Raw genomic sequence first — 14,235 nt, 5'->3', positions numbered from 1 at the left:
AAAGTTTTGAAGAAGGGATAAAAGGGCAAGCATGGAGTTTGTTTCAATGCACAGGGTGATTATGATCTGGAATTCATTAACTATTGGTGGGTTGAAATAGTCAATCAAAAAAGAGTTGGATAGACAATCGAGGGAAAATAATTTTTAGGGCTTTTAGAAAAGGATAGCGAAATGGAACTAACGGGATGGCTTAATGGGAGCCAGCACAGAGCTGATGGGCTCAATTGCTGTCTTCTGAGCTTGAGCAAGTGGCGGTCTTCTCGTACACTGAAGCTCTTGCCCTTTATGGTGGTAGAGGTTGTGATTTTGGGAGTTGCTGTCAGAGTAACATGAGAAAGCAACTGCCTTTTTTTGTAAACAAAACATACTGCAGCCATTGCACTGATGGTGAAGGAATGAATTTTCAGGGGAGGATGGAGTACTAATCAGCTGCTTTATCCTGGATCCTGTGCATCTTCAGTGTCGTTGAAGCTGCATTTATCCAAATCACTGGGCTGTATTCCATCACATTCTCGATTTTTGCCTTGTAGGTAGTAGAAAGGCTTTGGAGTGTCAGAATACTCAGCTTCAGACCTTAAACTGTTGGTGGAATGGTGGCATCTTTTCAAGATGGGACTGTGTGTGACTTGTAGGTTTAATTATAAACTCTTCAAACTGACAATACTACTCGAGTTAACACTCAACTCAAACTTTATTGAATCAAAGTCATCAACATTGATCAGAAATTTAACTGCACCATCCTAAGGGCTGAGGCATTTTACATTGTAGCACAGATTTGCATTTCATTCCTGCATATCCCTGGTGCTGTTTTAACCATATATTTCTAAGCTTGCCATTGGACCTGGTTCGATGTTCCAAACTGGTAATTATGGAGCGAGGGATGTACAGAGCAATATGATTTGAGATTGCAGTGGAATACACTTCTGCCAATGGCCCATAGATTCTCATGGATGTTCAGTTTTGAGTTTGGATTTGTTCTGAATTTCTTCTGTTTAATGTAGCAATAATGTAACAGTGGAGATTATCCTCAGTGTAAAATTAGGACAATTTCCAGAATGACAATGCAGACATCACTTCTACTAATTTTATTCCAGATCCCTGCTTCTGTGACAGTTAGATTGGCAAGGCTGAATTGAGTATGTCTTTTCCTTGGTGTTCTCACTTATCTTCCTTATTCCCAGTTTTGTCATTCTGTGCTTTGGATCTTGGTCTCCAAGGCCAATAATGGTGCTACCAAGCCACTATTGGACAGTGGTGTTTCTTGTCCAGAGTATATTCTGTGGCCATACTATGCCCAGTGGTTTTTCCAAGTAGGAATACTGATTCATCAGTCGAGGACGCAAAATATTTGGTAATCACCAACATGTTTTTATTGCCAGTATTTACCTGATGCCATGAAACTTCATGGAGTGCAGAATCAATGTTGAGGATGTCCAGGATTTATAATCTATTTTCACTTTAGATTCCTGTAGATGGTGTTGCTGACAGCATAGACAACAGAGAGACAAGGAATAATATAAACATTGTAATTTAACACAATGAGCAAGAATTATAGTTTGTAGGAAGCATGGGCTTTTGACACCAGGCAAATGGAGTAAATTCTTCAGCCCTATAGACCTCTATGATCCTTGTTCCAAGTACAATAAGCAGAAAACACAGTTGAGGATCTCTTTACACACATCCATCCCTCATCTAAAAGTCTTGGGGCCCTTCACTTCTTTCTGGAACAAATACCCAACCAGTTCTCTTCCATTAACACTCTCATCCACCTGGAAGAACTTGTTCTTACCACTAACAACTTGCCTTTTGATTCCTCTCACTTTTTTCACAAATCAAAGATGAAGCAATGGGCACTTGCATGGCTGTCCTGTCCTGTGTTTTTGTTGGCTATGTGGAACAGTCCTTGTTCCAAACCTACTCTGGCAATTCTCCCCAACCCTTTCTCTGTTACATCAACAACTGCAGTAGTGCAGCTTCCTGCACTCATGCGGAACTCGTCAATTTTATCTTCTTTTAACACCAGCTTCCACTCTTCCCTCAAATTTGCCTGGACTATTTCTGACACTTCTCTGCCTCTTTCTGCATCTCTCTGTCTCCATCTCGGGAGACAAACTATCCACTGATATCTACTGTAAATCCACAGATTCCCACAGCTACCTTGTCTACACCTCCTCCCACCCTGTCTCCTGTAAGGATGCCATTCCTTTTTCTCATTTTCTCTGTTTCCAGCACATCTGTTCTCAAGATGAGGCCTTCCACTTTTGAAACATCCTACTTCTTCTGGAAACGTGACTTCCCCTCTGCCATAGTCGATGGAACCTCACACGCATTTCCTCCATTTCCCGCACATCTGCTCTCGCCACCCCTCCCTCCCCAGAGGTCATTCCCTTGGTCCTCATTTTTCACCCCACCAGTCTCCACATGAAGCAGATCATCCTTCACAACTTCCACTAGTCCCAAAGGGATCCCACCACAGTCACACTGTCCCTTCCCCCCTCCCCCCCCACTACCCCTTTTCTGCTTTCCTCAGGGGCCATTCTCTCTATATCTCCCTGGTCTGCTCATCCCTTCCTACTCACCCCTCTCTGTTCCCTGTTACTTTCCTCTGCAACCGTAGGAGGTGCAATACTTGTCCCTTTACCTCCTCCCTCTTCACCATCCAGGGACCTAAACAGCCCTTCAAGATGAGGCAGAGATTTATGTGCACCTCCTCCAAGCTGGTCTATTGCAATGGTGCTCGTGATGTGGCCTCTTTTACATTGGCGAGATCAAGCGTAGACTAGGCGACCATTTTGCAGAGCACCAGTGTGCTGTCCACAACATCCATCTTGAGCTTCTGGTTGCATGTCATTTCAATTCCCTTTCCCGTTCCCACACCGCTGTCTTCAGCCTTCTCCACTATCACAGTGAGGCCAAATGCAAACTAAAAGAATAACACTGCTTGGATAGCCTACAACCCAATGGTGTGAACATTGAATTTTCCAGAGCCACGAGGTAATGTTGCAGCTTTATAGAACTCTGGTCAGACCACACTTGGAGTATTGTGTTCAGTTCTGGTCGCCTCATTATAGGAAGGATGTGGAAGCTTTAGAGAGGGTGCAGAGGAGATTTCCCAGGATGTTGCCTGGATTGGAGAGCATGTCTTATGAGGATAGGTTGAGCGAGCTAGGGCTTTTCTCTTTGGAGAGAAGGAGGATGAGAGGTGACTTGATAGAGATGTACAAGATGATAAGAGGTATAGATCGAGTGGACAGTCAGAGACTTTTTCCCAGTGCGACAATGGCTAATGTGACTGGACATAATTTTAAGGTGATTGGAGGAAGGTATAAGGGGGATGTCGGGGTAAGTTTTTTACACAGAGAGTGGTGGGTGCATGGAATGCACTGCCGGCAGAGGTTGTGGGGGCAGATACATTAGGGACATTTAAGAGACTCTTCGATAGATGCGTGAATGATAGAAAAATAGAAGGTTATGCAGGAGGGCAGAGTTAGATAGATCCTAGAACAGGATAAAATGTCGGCACAACATTTTGGGCCGAAGAGCCTGTACTGTGCTGTAGTGTTCTATGTTTCTATGTTTCAATTTCAGGTAACCCACACCCCCTGTTTTCCTTTACCACTCCCACTAGTCCATCCAGATTCTTTCCCCCCTTTTGTTCACATTTTTAACCCCCCCTCCACTACCAAGACTCATTAACCTCCCCTACCTAATTCCATCTGCTCATCACCCACATACCTATCCACCTGAGTTTCTTCTCCCTTGATTCACCTTTCCTTTTCCCTTCCTTATCTTGTTCCACCTATTACCTACCACCTTCTGTCTCACTCTTCCCTCTCATGTCTATACACAGGCTATCTTCCCTCTACGTTCTTGGTCCTGATGCAGGGTCTTGACCTGAAACACCAACCATCCCTTGACCTCCAGGGAAGCTACTTGACTCACTGAGTTGTTCCAGCAGTTTATTTTTTGCTCCAGATTCCAACATCTGCAGTCTCTGGTGTATCCAGTTGTGGATCCTCCTCCATAAGCCGTTTTCTGTGATTTACAGTTACATGAGAAGTGCAGATTGTGGCATTACCTTTGTATTTTATAATTCAGTGGTATCTCTAAAGTGCAACATTAAACAAAAATGAAAGTTGAAATACAGATTTGAAATAACAAGCCATGGTGTCATAATTATTGAACCCCCTAGTTATCTAATGTTGCATATTTTAATATTGATAACTGATTTTGATGTAATGGGCAGCACTCTGGCACAGCTGTAAAGCTGTTACCCCACAGCACCAGAGACCGAGTTACCGAGTTCAATCCTGACCTCAGATGCTGTCTGTGTGGAGTTTTTGTATTCTCCCTGTGACCACATGGGTTTCTTTTGGGTACTCTGTTTGCTCCACATTCCAAAGATGTGTGAGTTGGTATTTTAATTGGCCACTATAAAGCGCACCAGTGTGTAGGCGAGCGGTAGATTCTGGGAGACGTTGATGAGAATGTGGGACAAATGTAGGATTAGTGAAAAGTTGATGGTCAGGGTAGAGTCGGTGGGCCAAAGGGTCTTTTTCTGTGCTCCATCTCTCTCCAAGTCTGAATTTGACATGCAATAGTGCCCCAGGTTGTTTCAACCACTTGTGCATGTTACAAAATCCTGCAGGGCATGAAACCTAAAATGTTGTACACTCGCTTCCTCAAAACATAAGCAGAATTCAAATATTGCAGCTAGCTACAAACATGGTATTCTCTTAGTTACTGCACCATTGCAAGGTACAAGGTTGAATTTCATTTCAATTATAAAATGGAGCAATGGAACTTAAGTTACACCATGTATTGTGAACATATTTGAATTTTTCAGAAACTGATGATGTGGAAAATTACACCAGGCTGTTATTTTGTCAGTTTCTTTCCTAGGATATCTGATTTTTCCCATGCAAAGTGAATCTATTATCAGAATTTACCTTTTCACATTTTCCCCTCCCTGGGCACAATACCTTCCTGCAGCAAGAGGAAGATTAAACTCATTCAGGCGTGGAAAACGATGGACAACCAGGCGTCTTCAATTTGTACTCAAGTCTGTCTCCAAGGGAAAGTGTATTGTTCAACAGGAAAATGTAGGCATTTTATTTGCACATTGTGAGAAACAGTAATTGATGAAGGAACAGAAACAATAAAGTGGGGAAATTTTGCTAAGTTAGAGTTGGGGGAAGGGGACCAGGAACCAGTTACTTGCAAGTCAACAGAGCACAGATACATCTCGGCTACATCAGGTTAAATGTTTGTCTTAGATCTCATTGATGACATGAGTTGGATGTACTTGGATTGCTCCACTGATTTATAAGACACAGTAAGAGATTTCCATCAGAAGTGCCATTTATTTCATGTGAAGCAGCTGAAAATTACAAAAGTAACCATATCAGTGATCAATGGGTCCTTGTTATTGTCCTTTCATCTGAACTGAAACTGCAGTCATAATAATGCGATGTAATAGAATTCTGCTTATGATCTCAGCTATGATGTGTAGAATCATTTAGCTACTGCACAATCTAATTTATCTGGAATTTTACTTTGATCCCTGTACTGTTTGCCCGTTATGCAAAGCTGTCTCAAATAATTTGGTGGCCCAGCTGCACAAGATGTGCTGAAAAACAACCTGAAATCCTTTATTCTATGATCATTTTGAAAATCTGAATAGATGTAAACAATTTTTATATGAAATACTTTCATTTTTGAACAATTTTTCAGAATATTGATTTTTATTTAGCTGGTTTGCACTTTGAGCATTTCCTGATGTACAAAGCAACTAGAAATGATATACTGTGTAAAAACAATTTGCATAATTTCAGTATCAGCAGGAGAATTAATTGGATTTCTAATTTCTCTGAAGTGTCAGAGGCAAATCAAAGAGAGTAACATATTTTATCTGGCATCACCAGCTTCAGATCTTTAATGTTATTCTGTCCTCTCCCTCTTGAAAAGATTAGAAGTTAACACTCGATAATTTTGCTTTTCTCCTGAGATAGGGAGGAATTTCTTCTCTGTGGTGTTGTGAATCTTTGGAATTCTCTCTGTCAGAGAGCTGTGGCTACTGAGTCATTAAGCACATTGAAGCCTGAGATCTTTGGACTATTGGGGAACCAAGGGCTATGGTGACTGTATGGGGAAGTGGCATTTAAGACCAACATCAAATCAGCCATCATCTGATTGAATGGTGGAGCAGGTTTGGAGTTGTGCAGCCTAATCCTATTGTGCTAACATTTAAAAAAAACACTTTTATAGGTAACCTTTCCTGAGGCTGCTACATTCATTCAACAATTTAATACCTGTAGAAAATGAACCTGTTCTCCTGTGGTATCTTATCCTTATTTTTAATCTTATCAGGCTGTTATAGTGCTCTCTCTGGAGAACTTGGCAATTTGCTGTCAATCACATGACTGACTAAGTTTTTCAAATTCTCCTTCAGCTATTAACTCCTCCGAAGTTAATTTCTTTGTACAATGCACACATTGAAATCACCTTGAGTCTTTTTCAACTTGGTTTCCAGAAAAATGCCCTGCATTTACTATTGATTTATTTAGTTGGAATAACCTCCTTCGTGACTAACCAGTTCTGATACAGGGTCTCGACTCAAATGTCGACTATCCCTTTGCCTACACAGATGTTGCTTGATCCACTGATTCCTCCAGCAATTTGTTTATTGCAACCTTGTCACAATTACACAAAATGGCTTGTGCAGAAAGCAAGGATAAACTAAGATAGGGAATGTATTAATGTTGGTAATCAATGCACAGTAAGATTCTGCACAAAAATTGCATGTTCATAAGGCAAAATAATATAGTTGGCCTTTAACTTGTAACTGAAGGTTCCTGGTCCTGATACAGCAAAACTAAGTTAGTTTTGTAACAAAACTTGTTAGTTTATGTGTTAAAGGACATTCTTAAGTTGCTAGATCATGTGACTACAATGCTGTCTGACCTTTGGATTCAATGAATAAATAATTATCAATTAAAGTTAAATGCTTGAAAATCATTTAAAGGCTGGCATTTATTGGCCATCCCTAATTTCCCCCATAGTTTCGAAGACCACTTCAGAGGGCAGTTGAGAATTGACCATTTTGCAGGATCTGGAGTTATATATAGGCCTTACTGGGTAAGGACAGCAAATTTCTATTCCTGCAGGACACTGGTGAGTCAAATGATACTTACAGCAGATTTATGATTGCCATTACTGATACTAGGTTTTCATTTCAGATTTATTTAATTTCCCTTGATGCAAAGATAGGATTCGTGCTTGTGGCTCTGGATTAATAATCCATGCTTCTGTTTACTTGTCTAGTAGATTCAGCAGCACCATAGGAAATATTGAAAAGTACAATTTGAATATAGCAGACCATATTTGTTATTTTGAGTATCGGAAGAAGGTATTTTTCTTCTCAGAAGTAGATAGTCAGTATTTAAAAAAAAAACTGTACACTGGCATTATTTGGACAGTCAATGTTAGAGGCCCCAATGTTGTACTTGTTTTAATAAAATGAGACACACGTATTATGCATCTGGAGAGAGATATTGCATCAATTTTTCTAACCTGGTTATGGGAAGAATGAACCATTCATGCAAACTTAATATAGATAATTTACAGGAAGGCAACCATTGGGATTACTCTGTGTTCATGTTTTCATCAGTGGTAATTTAAATGATGTTTGCTTTGTTATAACTCTTACAATAGTTGCTTGTTCTCTGTGCTGCTCCCCACCTCCTTAATCATCTTAAAACTGTACTTTTTGACCAAGCTCAAGCTAAATTTCTTCTTGATATTGACTTAACTCATGGAGATGGCGTCTTCCCTTTCCTTAAAGCTCTCCTACCGCGATGTGGCCTATGTCACCAAACTTGGCTTGGTAAACACCCCCATCTCCACATAGCACTTCACCCTGTTCTATTTCTCTCATCACCCCACCCCACTCAAAATCCTCAAACACCTTTCTGGCCCACAGGCTCTGCATAAAATGGTTACTCATTCTTTGTGATTTCAATCATTTCGGTTCATCTTTATTTTTTTTCTTGCCCTCCATTTAAACTATCCTACATGGTCATTTCTATGACCTTTCCATCATTTGATAGCCAAAGGCACCTTTAATCATAAAAATTTTGCTGATATTAGCAACTTACTAGATGAGTAAAGGGGGTAAGCATCCATCCATTGTAAATGTGATGTAAAATGGTGTTCTAATATCCTGTTATAACTTACCTTGGCACATGTTGAACAGGACTTTTCTTCCTCTTCTTGCCCGAAACCAACTCTGGTAACAGAGAAAAATCAACTAATTCTGTTATCTACTGGCAAGGTAGAAAATAGTGCATTGTTAACAATATCAGTTCAATTAAAAGAATGGTTTAATAAAATTAAGTAGGTGCCTACAATGTGAGTATTGTGGACTTCCTTCCACTGTGTTATTAAAATTTTATAAAAGCATTAGGGGATTCTTGGTTACTTCAACTGCTCACTCAGTTTTCATGCACTGAGCTGTAGATAGGAATCCAAAGATTTTCAATGATATGTGGTCATTAAATCAAACAGTCCCTTACAACATTAGGGAGTTAAATGTTATGTGAAAACCCAAGCAATGTTCTGTCAGCCTGCTTGATGCAAATAACAATATTTAGTTTTTAGTGAAACATGTTGGAATTTGACACGTTATGTTTGTGGGCAAAAATGTTGAGTATCTGCAACTTGTGATCAATTATAAAATTATAGAAGCCAAACATGCATTTTCGTTTTCCATAATTTCATGATATTTATGACCACATTTCATCCCTGTTTCTCTCTATCACTAGCACACCATCTATTTCCAATCAAGAGGGTTTAAACAAATGTACATGCATTGAGATGTTTCTTAAAGTAGCTTGATCTCTACTAAACAATGCCAAAATGAAATATTTATTATTGCAGAGATCTGAATAATATTATTTGATATTATCTATGTTTTCTAAAAAGAATTTGTACCTATTTTCACTTGCTATTTGAATCCGATTCATATGGTTATTTAACTTGCTTATGGAATTTTCAATTGTTGCAATAGATATTTCTTGTAAATCCTTTCAGTAGTATTTGCTAAATGAAATAAAGAGATTTGCAGAGAAGTGGCTACTTCATAACTTTTTTTTATTCAAACTGAATATTAACTTAAATATCCTGAAGAATGGAAGGCTTAATTACATGTTGTATTAAGTAGGTGCCCACATTGTGAATATCATGGACTTCCTTCTATTGCTTTATTGAGATTTTGGAAAAGCACTAAGATTCTTAGTTACTGCAACTACCCACTTTGTTTTCATGCGTTGAGTTGTGTATTTTTAATGTGCAAATTGTCTCTATTTTCTCTAGGATATACTTTCTCTAATTTAAAACTTGGATACAAAATGCTTTAATCAAATCAACTGGTTAATGAGTGATAACATAGCAGTTAGTGTTGCGTCATGGTTAAGAAGTCTTTTAGTGGCTCCCTTAGTGGCTCCCTTTTAATTTGACATTGTTCAGTGTGGAATAGAATTGAGTTAACCAAATGAAGATTGTTTCCAGCATTGACCTGTGAGATGGATTAAAGAAACTACTGGGTTGTGATCTTTGAAACTCTGTGATCAAAGAGACAATAGAATTGTGGTAAGACTGCAGCCATTTCTTTTCTGCAGAGATTAATATTCACTAGTTGTCTGTATTTATCTTATGATTTCAGCATGAATTGACCTCAAAGGCCATTAGTTTTCTCCATCATTCTTGATGATGGTGTGATCATTGAATTTTCCTGTTTCAGGTAACACTTACCAGAAAGAAGTGTTGCATTTTGGGAAGACAAAGGAGGGTAGGTCTTTCACAGTGAATGGTAAGGTCCTGGGGAGTGTTGTAGAACAGAGGGACCTGGAATACAAGTACATGGTTCCATGAAAGTGGCATCACAGGTAGACAGGGTGCTGAAGAAGGCTTTTGGCAAGCTGGCATTCATCAGCCAGGACATTGAGTACAGAAGTTGGGATGTTATGTTGCAGTTGTACAAGACATTGATATGGCTGCATTCGGAATATTGTGTTCAGTCTTGATCACCCTGCTATAGGAAAGATGCCATTAAGCTGGAAAGAGTGCAGAGGAGATTTATGACGATGTTGCCGGGACTTGAGGGACTGAGTTATGGAGAGAGGTTGAGGAGATTGGGACTTTTTTCATTGGAGCATAGGGAATGAAGGGTGATCTTATCAGGGTGTATAAAATTATGAGGGGCATAGGTAGTGTGAATGTGCAGTCTTTTTCCTAGGGTTGGGGAGTCAAAAACTAGAGGGCATAGGTTTAAGGTGAGGGGGGAGAGATTTAATAGGAACCTGAGGGGCAACTATTTCACCCAGAGGGTGGTAAGTATATGGAATGAGCTGCCAGAAAAAGTGGTTGAAGAAGGCATGTTAACAACATTTAAAAGGTATTTGGATAGGTACATGGATAGGAAAGGTGATATGGGTCGAATGCAGCAAGTGGGACTAGCTTAGGTGGGAATCATGGTCGGCATGGACCAGTTGGGCTGAAGGGCCTATTTCTGTGTTGTATGACTCTATGACTTAGCTCCTGTGTTATCCACACCTTCTTTTCCCCACCCCGACCTCCTGATCCATCTCTGGTCCTCCCATTTTTGTTCCTTTTCCCATACCCTCCAACACCCATTTTCATCCCTTTCCCCTAACTACTACCCTTACATTTTACCCACCGATTCTCCCCAACAACCCCCCCCCCCCCATCTAGTTCCATCTGCCTTCTGCTCCCTAATGGTTCTCGTTTTCACCTTCCTTACTTATCAGATTGCAATACTGGCACCCCTTGTGCCCTCTGCTTATTATCCCTCCAGCAGCTGTCTCCACCTTCACCTCCCTCCTCTCCCCCTACCCCCCCCACCCATGGCTCCATCTGCCAGCTTGTCTGTTTCCAGCTATCGTCCACCTGCCTCTTTTTCCCATCTCCACACCTCCTACACCTGGCTCCACCTGTCCATCATCCTTTGCCCCTCCTCAGTCCACCTATCACCCACCAGCCACTGTCTCACCCCTCCCCCTCTTCCCGATATACTAGCTCTTTCCACCCTCAGTCCTGTTGCAGGGCCTTGACCCAAAACGTCAACAATTCCTTTCCCCACATGGATGCTGCTGAACCCTCTGAGTTGCTCCAGTTGTTTGTTTTTTGTCCCAACTTTTATATTCCATTCCCTGAAATATGAAAGTGAGCATGCCATATGCCTTCTTCACCACCTTATCTACCTGTGTTGCCACCTTCAGGGAACTATGGACTTCAACCTCAAGGTCCTTCTGTTCATCATACATTTATTTTTCAGCCTGTCATATTGCCGACCACAATATTTGCAACATCTAAGTTGCCTTTACTCTAATTTCCCTATTTTGTCTTTTGTGCTTCACCACTAGCGCTGAGAGTCATAGAGTAATACCATACGGAAACAGGTCCTTCGGCCCAACTTGTTCATGCTGACCAAGGTGCCCTCTTGATCTTGTCCCATTTGGCCTGTATCCCTCTAAACCTTTCCTATTCATGTACTTATCCAAATGTCTTTTAAATATTGTTATTGTACCTGCCTCAACTAGTTTCAATGGCAGCTTGTTCCATATACACACCACCCTCTGTGTGAAGAAGCTTTAGGTGCGTTTTAAATCTTTAGATTCCTTCAGTTAATTATCCAATATCCTTGTCCTGGCTTTGGACATCCCATCAGCTGTGTGTGCACTGTTCCAGAGTTGATTCTGTTAAATTTGCAACCATTCTTTCAGGCTGGATTCCTGGAATACACACATAATGTGAACTCTGATCTTCAGAACTTTAAAAAAAGAATCAAATCATTCTTCTTGTTCCTGGTTGAAGATAGAATACATAAGATATAAAGATGGGGCAGGCCATTCAGCTCAACATGCTTGCTGAGCTGATCTTTTACCTTTTTGCCACTTTCCTCTACAAATCCCATCTCTCTTTGTTCCTTTGTTATCCAAAATCAATTTATCTCTATCTTGAATAAACTCAGTGTTGGAGCCTCCGCAGACCTTTGGGATGGAGAATTCCTAAAATACATTAACTCTGAGTGAAGACATTTCTCCTGAATGTCCAGGAAATTTCCTTGACTGACCTTTTTTATTTTCTGAGTGTTAACCCTGGGTTCCAGATACCTCAGCTGGTGTAAACATTACTTTTATTAAGCCTTATAAGAATTTTGTTCTTTTCAGTGAGATCATCTCTCATTCTTCTTTGGTCTAGACCTAGTATAGACTTAAGTCTGCGTAATCAGTATGTCTTTACTTTCATCTGCTCTGATTTATCTTGCAAAGCCAGTTAAATATATAGTGCAAAGTTTTCTCTCAGTGTCTCCATTCTTTAGTTAGGTTACTTGTCTGGAAATCCAACAGCTCAGGCCTTTTTATTTATTGCATGGTGTGATTTCCCACTTGAATCACACAGCTCCTTGTCTCTCAATGCAGGACCACACGTTATCTTAATTGGGAGGGATCTCACTTTACGTTCAGTATTTGGATTCAGGCACAATGTATTGGCATCACTCTCTACAATAGTGGAGAATAGCCACTAAATTAAGCTGACAAAGTGCTTTATTAAACAAAAGACTTTCATTCAGAGAAAGACTGAGATAGAGCACTTCTTTTGTTTTTGTGTGCCAATTACTAGAGAAGCAAGTCCATGATAGTATGCTTCACACTAGATGCATAACCATATGTACAATAACAACAGAAAGTGCTGGAAATACTCAGCAGGTCAGGCAGAATCTGGGGAGAGAGAAAAGGTTAATGTTACGGGTCAACTCTCAGCTTAGTGTGGTAGTGCTCTGCTACCGGAGAGTCCACTGGTGGAGCAGGAGGTCAAATACATGACATCTGACTTCCAGTTTGTACCTTCCTTCTGTGCTTCAATGGGCAGGCAAGCATAAGGAAGAGTTGGGTTAACCTATGAGGAAGACATTGCCACCAGTACTCTATGAGATCCCAGAGAGGAGTGCGACTTGGTCCAAAATTCATTTGTGACTTGGTCCAAAATTCATTTGTGACTGACAGTCTTTCTAGGTAATATGCATAGAAAATTTGAAAAATTATTGAACTAACTTTAACTTTTTTCTTTTGAGCTGCATCTGAAAGTTGGTCAATCCTGATTTTAAGTTGACTATTGGTAAGGAGGTAAACCTCCAACACTTGAACAATATGATTTCTGGGCCTCATAATGTTTTGATGGACATAGCCCTCCCATTTGGAAGCAGGTTAGGGCAGCCTGCAAGATTTGCAATAGTACTCGTACTTGGGAAGCACACCTTTAAAGTGGGGCTGTGAAACTGATTGTATTTCTCAGAGAATATTTATGGAAAACGTGAGTGAAAAGCAGAGTTACAGAGCTTCACCTCCTTCATCCATCCCCCACTCCCAGCCCCTATACATGCCTGACATGGTCTTTGCAGTTTCGTATGGCTTTTCTGGCTGTTTATGCCTACAGAGAAGAAACAAATTATTTTCTGAGGAGCAAAATATATGGATGGCATAATAATATTCTTTCAGAATCTGCATCCGGGGAGATTTATTTTCCCAGCACCTTTCCCAAACCTTTATTCCTCTGGTTTGTTTTGGTGCTTGTCTGAATTCCAGTATTATATGAGCAGAAAGTTTCTCCACCTAACCATTAGGAAAACCATATCACGTTATTCTTTGGGGACCAACTGTCTCCATCTCCCTGTTCATTGGCCTGAGGCTGAAGCAGATCATTCACAGCCTTATTATCCAGCATGACCCTGAGATGGTTTGTAGAATAAGTGTTCCAGCTCTAGACTGCTTCCTGTGCAACCTTGTCCATTTCTGCCCTGCCTAGGCCCACCTGCTGCTGAAACCACTTTTAGTGCCGTTGTTAAATGTAGACTTGTGTATTCCAATGCTGTCCTGGCCACTCTCCACCCTTGCACCTTCTTTGCCCATTTCCTAACTAAATATGCAAAGTCCCATTGTCCAGTCACCTCTGTCTTCTGTTGTAATTTGCTCCTGGTCTTGCAATGCTTTAATTCTTAGCATTCAATAACTTGGTTCATTCTTGCATCTCAAACCTCCTACAGCCTGCCATGAGATATCCCTGGCAGATAAGTTAAAGAAGAATCCTAAAGGATTCTTTAAGTATATTAAGAGTAAAAGTGTAGGTAGGAAGAGCATAGGTCCCTTTAAGGATCAG

At 40.5% G+C, this 14,235-nt stretch overlaps 1 protein-coding gene across 1 annotated transcript in view; it reads left to right on the top strand.

The window, feature by feature from the left end:
- LOC127580118 (alpha-1,6-mannosylglycoprotein 6-beta-N-acetylglucosaminyltransferase B) overlaps positions 1–14,235 on the top strand; it is a 577,216-nt gene that overhangs the window by 43,180 nt on the left and 519,801 nt on the right. The window lies entirely within an intron of this gene.

This window comes from Pristis pectinata, chromosome 18 (genome assembly GCF_009764475.1).
Source record: "Pristis pectinata isolate sPriPec2 chromosome 18, sPriPec2.1.pri, whole genome shotgun sequence".
In the NCBI taxonomy this organism is placed as follows: Eukaryota; Metazoa; Chordata; class Chondrichthyes; order Rhinopristiformes; family Pristidae; genus Pristis; species Pristis pectinata.
This window is presented reverse-complemented; position numbering and strand designations above follow the sequence as displayed.